Raw genomic sequence first — 12325 nt, 5'->3', positions numbered from 1 at the left:
AATTGCTATGAACGTGCCCAGGAGAGAGTACTGACGATGAATCCTGAAGGCATTCTGAGAGAGTGTGTGCCAAAAAAGGCAAAGAGGGGAAAAGATGAGTAAACAGAAGGAAGGTGGAAGCATGAAACCTTAGTGGAAAGAATTTATTTGGAAGGAAGAACTATGTTGTTATCCATCCATCCATTTCATGTTAGTTTAGCCAAGTAACTTCTTAGAAACATGATATTTCTTATAATCCTATCTGCATTGCCTGCTATGAATGTAAATTGTGTGTGTTCTTCTGGCCATTTTGCCTTTTCTGTGGATGAAAAATCAGTTTCGAGGAGGATAAATCCTGCCACTTCCATATGAGACTGGCAATCACCTTGATTAAGGCTCTGCATCCTAGATGGGATTCAAACCAGGTCTTTCCAACCAAAGGATTTAGTCTATACTGACTGAGCTGTGGAGGCTTGAAGAACTGTGTTTAAGAATATTATTATTTCTGTACCTTAGGTGAAAGTTCTATAAATTGTGGTTTGAAAATTTCTTCACAGTCGATAAGCTAGGAGAGTCTATGAAGATCATCTCAGCAGGAAGACAACTTTCCTTCATTTTAAATACTAACAGCAGCTTTATCCCAGTGATTGCAAAGATGATGCTTTTTAATGCAATGAACACACTTCAGCCAGTAAAAAAGCCATTTCCCTCTCCCATTAAACTAACTGTAAACTTAAGAGTTAGTTAATGCTTATAAATATATAATTAAAAGTTAGTTAATAATGTCTTACCTTCAAGGTACTTTGAAGGTAAGACATTATTTCTTTGTGTAAAAAGAAAAGAGATAGTGAAAACATAAAAACATCGAAGAATGGTGTAACATCAGGTTAAATAAGGAAACACTGTATTGTGAAATGTACCAAAGTTTTGTTGTCGTACGTAATCAGTAACTTAAGGTTCATTCAGTAAGTAATGAATTATGTTGTAAAGGTATATTCTCCATAATATCTTGTCATGTTTGAATTGACAAGGAATTAACTTGCTGTGTTTTATGAAACAGATTACGTTAGATAATGAAATTATTTTTGTAGTTAAATTATGAACTCCTTAATTTTGCTTACTGTTCTGATTGAGCTTTTCAAACTTTGTAAGATGTTTGAGATATGTATTACGTATAAAAATTGTTAATATTATGTATAACACAACTGTCTTTTCTGAACTCTGGATTTTCTCACTCTCACCATGCTATTTGCCCATAGAGAAAAAAATGCTTTCATTAACCAGGAGACAAATCTTTTTCCCTAACCATTCAGCCTACACTGAATATTAACCTACCTGGGTTATAACAAATAGGGTAGTCAAAAATCTGTAATTATTGAATGCAAATACTTCATGCCCATTCAAAGACAGCAATTTGGTTGATTAATGATCTCTCCCTCTAATCCACAGATTCAGTTCAATCCTTGATTCTACATGTACTTTCACAGACAGTGCTCTGCTGAATTGGCCAGTATAATTTCTCTACTTTCCTCTAAAATCATAAGAACAACTGTTGCTAACCAACACTATTTACACTCCAGCTTGAAACTCACTGAACCAATTTCTGTCTTCTTATTCCATCTACTTCTCTGTTCATTGGCACATTCTCCTTCACTCTGCTTTTCCCAAAGAATGTAGAGAAAAAAATGCTTTCGTTAATCATCATCATCATATTCCTGCCATGTATCCTCAAGGGGCGTACAGGATATGATAGTATTACATGAAAAAAATTACATCATTACTAACTTCCTATCTACAATTTTCCTCCAAATAAGTCTGTTATTTGTCAAGGCTCCAACATTATCAGATCTTATATTTCTATCGTCTAAGGCACTTTGTACTGTATTAATCCACCTATATCTTGGTCTTCCTCTGGGTCGTTTTGCTGCCAACCTGGCAGAGAACACTTGTTTTGCTAATCTTTCTTCGCCCATTCTGTTTAAGTGACCATACCACCTGAGATTAGCTCTGCTAATGCATTCCTGGATGCTGACAATGTCAAGTTCTTTCCTAATATTCTCGTTTTTAATATGATATTGCCATTGATGCCATCTGTTCACGCCTCTAATCTTTCTCAGGACTCTCATATCTGCGGTCTCTAGTCTTTGGTCAAGTGTTTTACTTCTGACCCAGCTCTCAGATCCATAAGTTAAAACTGGTTTGAACACTGTCTTGTATAGCTAATTTAGTATTCTGACTAATTTCTCTCTTATTCCATATGAATTTATTCAATTGACTTCCCACCATACCAGCTTTGCTGATTCTGTTGTCTATTTCTATATTTAATTTACCATCTTCAGTAAAATTGTGCCTAAGTAGCTGAAATGTTTCACTTGTTCCACAGGTTCTCCATTCACAACACAGTTGACATTTTCAATGATTCTGCCTATTTTCATTGGCTTTGTCTTTTTATTGCTGACCTTCATACCATATCTATTACAACAGCTATTCAATTTAGTCAGAGAATCTTGCAGACATGTAGCGGATTTATTTAGAAGTATAACATCATCTGCATAAAGCAAAGAGCTGACGTTAACATCTCCAATTTTGATATCATGTTTAATACCACTTTCCCTCATAATGTGATCCATATAGATAATGAATAACAGAGGGGATAATGTACATCCTTGTCTCACACCAGATTTAACATTAAACCATCTTCCTGTACTTCCTTCAATTCTAACTGCTGACTTACAACTCAAATAAAGACTAAGTATTGCTTGATATAATGCCCCATTCACACCATATAACTGCAGCATATTGAATAGCTTCTCTCTTGGCACCTTGTCGTATGCCTTTTCCAAATCGACAAAACTTAAATACAGATATTTGTTATATTCCCATGCTTTCTCGACTATTTGTCGTAAAGTGAAGATCTGATCCTGATAGCCTCTATTTGCCCTGAATCCAGCTTGTTCTTCACCAAGCTTTTCTTCCACAATTCTTCTCAACCGTTTCTCAAGTATACTTGCATAGATCTTGCCAGGAACACTCAGTAGGGAAATACCTCTGTAATTCTCACATTCAGTTTTATTTCCCTTTTTATATATGGGTACTATGAGAGCTCTACTCCAATCATTGGGAATTTGTCCCTCTGTCCAGGCTTTCTGAACTATGCAGTGCAGCCACTGTAAGACTGTTATACCACCATACTTCAGCATTTCTGGTCGATTATCATCTACTCCTGCTGCCTTTCCACATTTCAAGCCTTTGATGGCTTTTTCTACTTCAAGTATGGATATGTATTCCTGACTGCATGCCTGGGTAGTGTTTTTTTTACCACTGTGCTGTTATCACTGCTTGTTTCATTTAGCAGTTTTTCAAAGTAATTACTCGATACTTCAAGGATATCTTTTTCTCCTGTTTTCATGTCACCTTTATCATCTCTAACTCCTTTTACAGCACTCTTTCCTCCATTCCTAAGCTTCTTCAACAACCTCCAGAATATTTTCCCACCTTCTTGATATTTATCTTCTATATTCTTGCCAAAGTCCTCCCGTGACTTTCGTTTAGCTAGTTTTACACAGTGTTTAGCATTCTTGCATTTGTCTCTATATTCTCTAAGAGCACAAGCTGACTTATTTGACAGGAACTTTTGATATGCTTTCTTCTTTTCCTTCACTGCCTCTTTAACTTCCTGTGTCCACCAGGGAGTTCTGATTTTTCTATCCTTGCAGACAACCTCACCACATGTCTCTCAGGCAGAATCGATCAATGTTTTCTTCAGAGTTTGCCACTGAATCTCCAAGGTTTGATTCCTGTTCCCAAACTCTTTCATTTTTTCTTCAATAATCTTTGTGTATTTTAGTCTACAGTTCACATCTGAGAGCTACTTAACTTTTATTCACTTTAAAACTTTCTTACATCTTATTCTTTTCAATACGAAATTCAGTTTTATCCTACTCAAGACTAAATAGTGATCGCTTCCAATTTCAAATCCTCTGTACACTCTGGTGTCCTGCACCAGGGAGAAAACATCACTATCAACAATAACATCGTTAATGAGACTTTTCTTATTCCTTGCTTCTTCTCTCCATGTGAATTTGTGCACATTTTTATGTTGGAACATGGTGTTAGTAATAACCAGTCCATGTCCTGAGCAGAAATCCAACAGGTATTTGCCATTATTATTAGCTTTGCTCTTTTCTCCAAATTTTCCCAAAACATTTTTATATGTCTGACAATCACTTCCTACTCTGCTATTTAGATCCCCAACAAGGACCAACTTTTCCTTTTTCATTGTGTCAGTAGCTTTCTCTAGAGCCTCAAAAAAATTCTTCCACTTCTACCTTAGTAGAACCCAAATTATTTTACTTGAGACTGACTGCCATTCAAGAAGATTAGCCTCGTATTTTTGTGTTGAATACTATGGCTACTCCTTCTTTTCCTTGATTGTCATTGCCTGAATATAACATTTTGTATTTATTGCTCAGAAAGATCTCACCAGTTTTTGTCTTTTTTGTTTCAGTCACCCATATTATGTCGATCTGGTACTTATCTAATTCCTCAGCTAGCTCCATTTCTTTGCCATTCAGGCTTTTTATGTTGATAGTACCGATCTTTAACTCTGGTGATGTTGAGTTGGGGCTTGTTTTCAGATTTCAGATTTGTCCCAGTAGCCGACTTTTGGCTGTTTGCCCTGGTTCCCTGGCGAAAACAACGGGGGGCCTTGTTTAACCAGGTGAAGCCGCAGCCGGCATGAAATTTTGTCATGTTGTACTATCATTTTTTATTTAGAATACAATTTGGTCGGCTAAATCCCAAATTGCCAGCCCATCCTCGTTCGTTCAGTATCCAAGTAGATACCTTCTCGTGGTGCACCCTGTTGGGTGAGGATTGGACATTAGGTCAGAAGCCCTGGTCGGTTCTCCGCATTCCTTTAAATGCTATGTGGAGGTCTCCTCTCAGTTATACAGCTATGTTCCTTAAGCACCCCGCTTTCATTAATCTGGCGACATCTTTTTCTCTAACCACTCAGCCTATACTGAATATTAACCTACCTGGGTTATAACAAATAGGGTAGTCAAAAATCTGCGATTATTGAATGCAAATACTTCATGCCCTCTCGATGACAGCAATTTGGTTGATTAAATGATCTCTCCCTCTAATCTACAGATACAGTTCAATCCTTGATTCTACAGACTTTCACAGACATTGCTCTGCTGGATTGGCCAGTTTTCTCTAAAATTATAAGAACTGCTACTAACCAATACTATTTACACTCCAGCTCGAAACTTACGGAACCAATTTCTCTCTTTCCTCTTATTCCATCTACTTCTCTGTTCTTTGGCACAGTCTCCTTCACTCTGCTTTTCCAAAAAATACAACCTTCAGCTATACAAAAAGAATGTCAACAGCTTCCTCCTTTTCTTCTTACTCTTTTGTCCACACGTGCCATTCATATGCTATAGATCTTGCAACCTGTAGCATAGATCACATAAAATAATAATAAAAAATATTGTTTGTACAAACTGTCATGCTGTGATTGTTTGTGCAAACAAATCTTCTGGCATGTGTAAGTTTTCTATAAATAGAAAAGGATAATGAAGCATATGTATGTGTGACTAGCATATCTGGAAGGGCAGACTGTTATTAAATTCCTTTTCCATTGTGAAGTGGATTTTTAGGGTGTTAGCTTTTTAAATACACAAAATCTATCTAATGTGTTTGTACCATGTGGCCAAAGAGAAACACATCATCAATATAGTCAACATTAACACCCACCCACAGTTATCTGTTGTAATGAAATTGCTCTTACCATTGAACTTGCCTACCCTTGCCACACTTTTTTTTTTTTTTTTAGCCAGTGAACTATAATCCCCAGAAAATAGATAAAGTACTAAATGCCCCTTAGATCCCTCCCCACCTTTCCTAATACACAAGACTGCAACAAAATTTTACTATCCCACACATTAAGGGCACATCTGAAAAGATATCTGGAGTGCTTAATTCATATAAACACTACACCACATTTAAACTGTATATATATATTAAATTGGTAACACTCATCTGTTCACCTAAGGACAAACTCTCATGGAAGATCTGTTGACTCAGAGAACAATAAATACATACGGCACCATTATTATGGCAAATCAGGACTAACAGACCATTCCTTCATACAGGATCAGATGGAAGAAAATGGAAGTGGTACACAGATGTCATAAGTCAGATAATATTTCTGGAATCTTGCAGCATCTTTCAAACCCTCCTCTAACCTCAACAAGTATTGTTGTATAAACTTATCAAAATTTGGGAGATAGTTATTTTAAGATCAAATTAATTCTTGTTAAACTCTCTCTTTATCCAACAGTAGAAAGCACATAGCTGGACTGTAGGTCTTTTGCGCTGGCTATCACAGATTTAAACTTAACTAATTGTGCTGCTTGTGTACTGTGATGCACTGTTTCTGCTTTGAAGATGCTGGATATAAAACTGTGAAATTTCAATAAATAAATAATATATTTCTTATATTGTGAATTAAAACCATTATATAAAAAAATTAAATTTTATAATAATTTCCAACTTGTAAATTTAGGACGCTGATTACAATACCTTTAATGAATTATTCTTTACTGAATATTCTAGGATAAGTAAAGTTAGTTGAAATATATGGAAAATATAGCAATACATCAAGGAAGTATAGAATCTGATTTTAAAGGTTATAATTTTTTTTTAGTGTATGTGGTTCCCACAGATGAAAGGTTATTATAAACTTATAGTACATTTTCACACTGTAGGCGGGCTGAGGATTTTTTTTTTTTTTTTTTTTTCAATTTTTATTAATTTTATATATTTTTTTAAATTTATTTATTTATTTTTACATAGTCTGAAAATTCTGCTCTAGAGACCATTACTTCCCACAGTGGATGGCATTGATTCCCCCCACATATAAATTAGCCAAACATTTAGCCAAAGCGCTCACACACTATACTGGCAACACACCATCACACATAAAAAAACTCAGCCCACTTCAAAGCCAGTATAGAAAACCTCTCACTCCAACACACTGACATAATGGTCAGTTTTGACGTCTCCTCTCTATTCACAAATGTCCCACTCAAAGAAACCTTAGAGCTCATACAAGTCAAATTTCCTCCTGATATCTCAGCCCTGTTTCAGTTCACAATGAACTCGGGCTATTTCGTTTGGCAAGGAAAATTCTACAAACAGATAGAGGTGACAGCCATGGGTTCACCGCTTTCCACACCCTTGGCCAACTTCTTTATGGAGACTTTTTTGAAGAGAAAGCCTTAAACTCTGCCCCACAAAAACCCACTATTTGGCTTCGTTACGTGAATGATGTGTTCACTATTTGGCCACATGGCTCAGATGCACTTTACTCCTTAACACACTTAACCAACCAACACCCCAGAATTCTGTTAACCCTGGAAAAGGAGGAAAACAACAGCCTCCCATTCCTAGACACTCTAATCACTCGCCAACCTGATGGATACTTGGTTTTCTCTGTTTATAGAAAACCCACCCATTTTACCAGCAATCCCCCCCTCCCACCACAGCAATATGGATTTATTAACACACTGTATAACAGGGCAAAATTAATCTGTTTAGATGACAATGCCCTAACCACTGAACTAAACCACATCCTTAATACTTTCTTAGCCAATGGCTACAACCCCCCAAAAAAACCAGTAAACTAAACTCCCACTCTCCCCATAATAAAGATTACACTAAATGTATCACCATTCCCTACATTCAGGGTACCTCTGAAAAAATAACCAAACTCCTTAAAAAATATGACCTGACTTCTTGTTACAGACCATATAAAAAGTTGGCATCCCTTATCTGCTCAACCGAAGACCAACCACTTCCCCTATACCTACCCGGGGGTATACCAGGTCCCTTGCAGCTGTAAATTGTCCTACTTTGGCCAAACAGGCAGGGCAGCGAATATCAGGATTTCAGAACACAAGGACTACATCCGGTTTCACCAGTATAGCCACTCTGGTCTTGCAGACCATGTTCTAGATACTCGCCACAGAATGCGTTGGAAGAAAGCCAAAGTAATACACCACAGCAAGTTCAAGTACGAAAGATTATTCATAGAATCAACCTCAGCTCTAAAAAATGTTCCAAACCTCAACAAATTTATGTGCATGAGACTGCCCCAAATTTGGGAGACTTATATCATGAGAACATCAGCCCAACGGCCAAGACAACCCAATATATAGCCTGCTAGGGGCACCAGTAGGACTTTAGGAACAAAAGTAGTTTCTTATCTTCATTTGCTTTTTGTAGTACCTGCGTACACTTGCCATATTTATATGTTCCCATGAAGATGGCAATGTGACATTCCCGAAATATAGGAAGTATTTATTAAATTTCTTTTAATTAATATTCCAGTATACGTTGTGAATTCCTTAAATAATTTAATAGTCATTAGAGACCAATCATGGATTATATGTATTACCTGAAGAACAATCCTGTCTTGATCAGATAATCCTTAGATCCAGTCTGAAAGACATTTTAAACGAATCAGCTTATAAAAGGCATGCCAAGAATCTTCATGTTTTGAAGTAGTCAAAAGGAAACTGGATTAAGAGACATCTTGAAACATTCTTCTTCTAAGCAAGTGCATTGTATGGATTAATGCATTACTTTATAATGCTAGTAAGGTAGATGAATCAGAAAAGAAAAAATGCAGGTGCAAAGGGAATAGATCAGAATAAGTAGATTGGTGAACACTGCAAATCCCTTTTGTAAAACACTTCTTCTGAATCATGTGAAATGGGCCAATTAAAGAATTTACTTACTGAAGAAAATTGAAAGTGGTAGCAGCCAATTTTAGAAAGTCAAAATCTTCTTGTTAAAATGTCTGACTTATTTTTAGCACAGTCAATATATACCAAGCAAGAAATTAAAGGTAGGACCAATACCGAAAAAAGGCAATTCCTGAAATGTTTTCGTTGTTGCAGATATGGTTATTTCGCAATTGATTGTAGGAATTAAAGAAAGAAAGAAAACACAATGCTTTAAAAGAAGGGAGTTTGATTCTAACATAATCCAGGTAAATTGAGATATATTGCGCTATATGATTGATAATCAGTTATAAGGGTTAAAAAAAAAAAAAAATGTAGTTGATGTTGCTGAAATTTATTATTATTATTATTATTATTAAACAAGACCTCATGGAGTCAAAGACTCATCTAGGAGGTCCTTTTATCTCACACACATCTCATCATACCGGGTCTTAAACACATTCAAACTCCTTGCAGACACCACACTCTCAGGCAAGGCATTCCAATCATTCACAACTCTGCACGAAAAAAACCTGCCTCTCACTCCCCTACTCACACCCTCTTTATACAGTTTCCAGGGATGACCTCTGGTTCTCCCCTGATCTCCCACTATTCGCTGTAGAACTTCTCCACCATTGATTCTATAGCAACCCCTTACCAACTTGTAGGTCTCTATCATATCTCCCCTCTTCCTTCTCTCCACTAGTCTCTGCAAATTACATCTTTTCAATCTTTCCTCATACTCGACATTCCAGAGGTCAGAAACTACCTTAGTCAGTCGCCTTTGGACCCTTTCCAACATCTCCTTATCCTTCTGAAAACCAGGTGACCAAATCTGGGCACAATAGTCCATGTGTGGCCTAATCAAAGCCTTATACAATGGAACAAGAATCTCCCTACTTCTACACGTCAGTGTCCTCCTCATCATTCCCAGAAGTCTTTGTGTTGTCTTCACAATTTTGGCGATGTGACCCCTAAATTTTAGATCCTTATCCACTATCACTCCCAGATCTCTTATTTCCTCTACTTCCAACAATATATTCTTACCAAGCATAAATTCTGCATCCCATCTTTGTTTTCCAAATTTTAAAACCTTACATTTTGCAACATTGAACTCACACCCCCATTTGCTTGCCCAATCACTCAATTTATTCAAGTCTTCTTGCAAGGCCACAACATCTTCACTACTCTTTATGGTTCTTCCCAACTTTGCATCATCTGCAAACAACTGAATATCTCCATCCAAATCTTCGCCAATATCATTAATATACAAGTTAAATAGTAATGGCCCTAAAACAGATCCCTGAGGCACTCCACTAGTGACTTTCCTTTTCCTGGATATTGCACCCCCATACACAACTTGTTGATACCTATCAGATAGCCAGTCTCCAATCCAATGCACTAATCTAATATCCAACCCCATCTGCTCTAGTTTGACTGTCAACTTATCATGAGGCACTCTATCAAAAGCTTTTGCGAAATCCAAGTATATTACTGTGTATCCTTCTCCTCTGTCCAAGGAAGCAGTCACTTTATTGTAATAAGTAAGTAGATTACTAAAACACGACCTCCCTTTAGCAAATCCATGCTGTCCATCAAAGATTATACCATTGTTGTCAACCCAACTCTGGATTCTAGCTCTCACAAGCTTCTCCAACAACTTAACCACAACACCCGACACACAGATAGGCCTATAGTTTGATGCTTGAGTTCGATCACCTCCTTTATGAAGTGGCACAATCTTGCCCTCCTTCCACTCTTTAGGGACTTAATATATGGATGACATTTATATATGGATGACAGTCAGTTTGACTATATTAGAAGTATTTATAGAAAGTACTCCATGTAAAATACTTTTTGGATATAGGAGCCTTTGTTTCCTTTTAGTTGAAATTGTTTTTAAGCCTTACCAATCTTATCCCTGGTGATATTTATAATTTAAGTCATCCAGTTAGGGGTGCTTAAGGATCAAAGCTATATAACTGAGAGGAGACCTCCACATAGCCTTTAAAGGAATGCGGAGAACCAATCAGGGCTTCTGACCTAATCACAATCCTCATCTTCTCGTGGTGCACCCTGCCAAGAATCTGAATACTGAATGAGGATAGGCTGGCAATTTGGGATTTAGCCGACCAAATTGTATTCTTATTGGCTTAAACCAAAATAAAAAAATAATAATACAACATGACAGAATTTCATGCTGGCTGAGGCGTCGACCTGTTAAACAAGGCACCCATTGTTTTTGCAAGGGAACCAAGGCAAACAGTGAAAAGTCAGCTACTGAAACAAATCTGAAAGCACACCTGAACTCAACATCACCAGAGTTAAAGATTGGTACTATCAACATAAGAAGCCTGAATGGCAAAGAAATGGAGCTAGTTCAGGAATTAGATAAGTACCAGATCGACATAATAGGGGACCAAAGAAGACAAAAACTGGTGAGAACTTTCTGAGCAATAAATACAAAATGTTATATTCAAGCAATGACAATCAAGGAAAAGAAGGAGCAGCCATAGTATTCAACACAAATTACAAGGCTAATCTTCTTGAATGGCACTCAGTCTCAAGTAGAGTGATGTGGGAAAATATGAGAATGGGGAATTGGACAATGAGACTTATTTGTGCCTATGGTCCTACAGAAGGTTCTACTAAGGTAGAAGTGGAGGTATTTTTTGATGCTTTAGAGAAAGCATCTGATACAATGAAAAAGGAAAAGTTTGACCTTGTTAGGTATCTAAATAGCAGAGTAGGAAATGATTGTCAGATATACAAAAATATTTTGGGAAAATTTGGAGAAAAGAGTAAAGCTAATAATAATGGCGAATACCTGTTGGATTTCTGCTCAAGACATGGACTGGTTATTACTAACACCATGTTCCAACATAAAAATGTGCACAAATTCACGTGGAGAGAAGAAGTAAGGAATAAGAAAAGTCTCATTGACTATGTTATTGTTGATAGTGATGTTTTCTCCCTGGTGCAGGACACCAGAGTGTACAGAGGATGTGAAATTGGAAGCGATCACTATTTAGTCTTGAGCAGGATGAAATTGAATTTCATATTGAAAAGAATAACATGTAAGAAAGTTTTAAAGCGAATAAAAGTTGAGCAGCTCTCAGATGTGAACTGTAGACTAAAATACACAAAGATTATTGAAGGAAAAATGAAAGAGTTTGAGAACAACTATAGTTCGCCCACCATTTCTAGATCCCTTGTTGGATTTGTGCCAAGAATAGTCGATTCATGCTGAAGGGGAGAAAGAAATGAAGGATGTACGAATTGGTCGCCAACATGCAAAATCACGTGCTTTCTTGTCTGTCGCTGTACTAGTACTAGCTTGATTTTTGTTGTTCTCTTTTTGCATTATTTTTTTATTATTAATTTGTATGATGGATCCAGTACAGTCAACAAGTTCTATTGTTACACTTTTCAGTAGCTCTTGCAAAAGAATATTGAATAATGTGCTGACATTCTGCGAAAAAGAATCGTCAGAAGGCCGTCTTCTTGTTCCCCTTTCTCAAGTCATAAAACGTGCAAGTGCAATTGCGGGC

The 12325-nt window shown here is 36.8% G+C and overlaps 1 protein-coding gene across 1 annotated transcript in view; it reads left to right on the top strand.

Moving 5' to 3' along the window:
* Window positions 1-12325, top strand: part of Ccz1 (vacuolar fusion protein CCZ1) — a 173409-nt gene that overhangs the window by 44317 nt on the left and 116767 nt on the right. The gene's annotated exons all lie outside the window — the stretch shown is intronic.

Source organism: Typopeltis vanoorti, chromosome 3 (assembly GCF_054136105.1).
Source record: "Typopeltis vanoorti isolate ZY-2024b chromosome 3, IOZ_Tvanoo_1.0, whole genome shotgun sequence".
NCBI lineage: Eukaryota > Metazoa > Arthropoda > Arachnida > Uropygi > Thelyphonidae > Typopeltis > Typopeltis vanoorti.
This window is presented reverse-complemented; position numbering and strand designations above follow the sequence as displayed.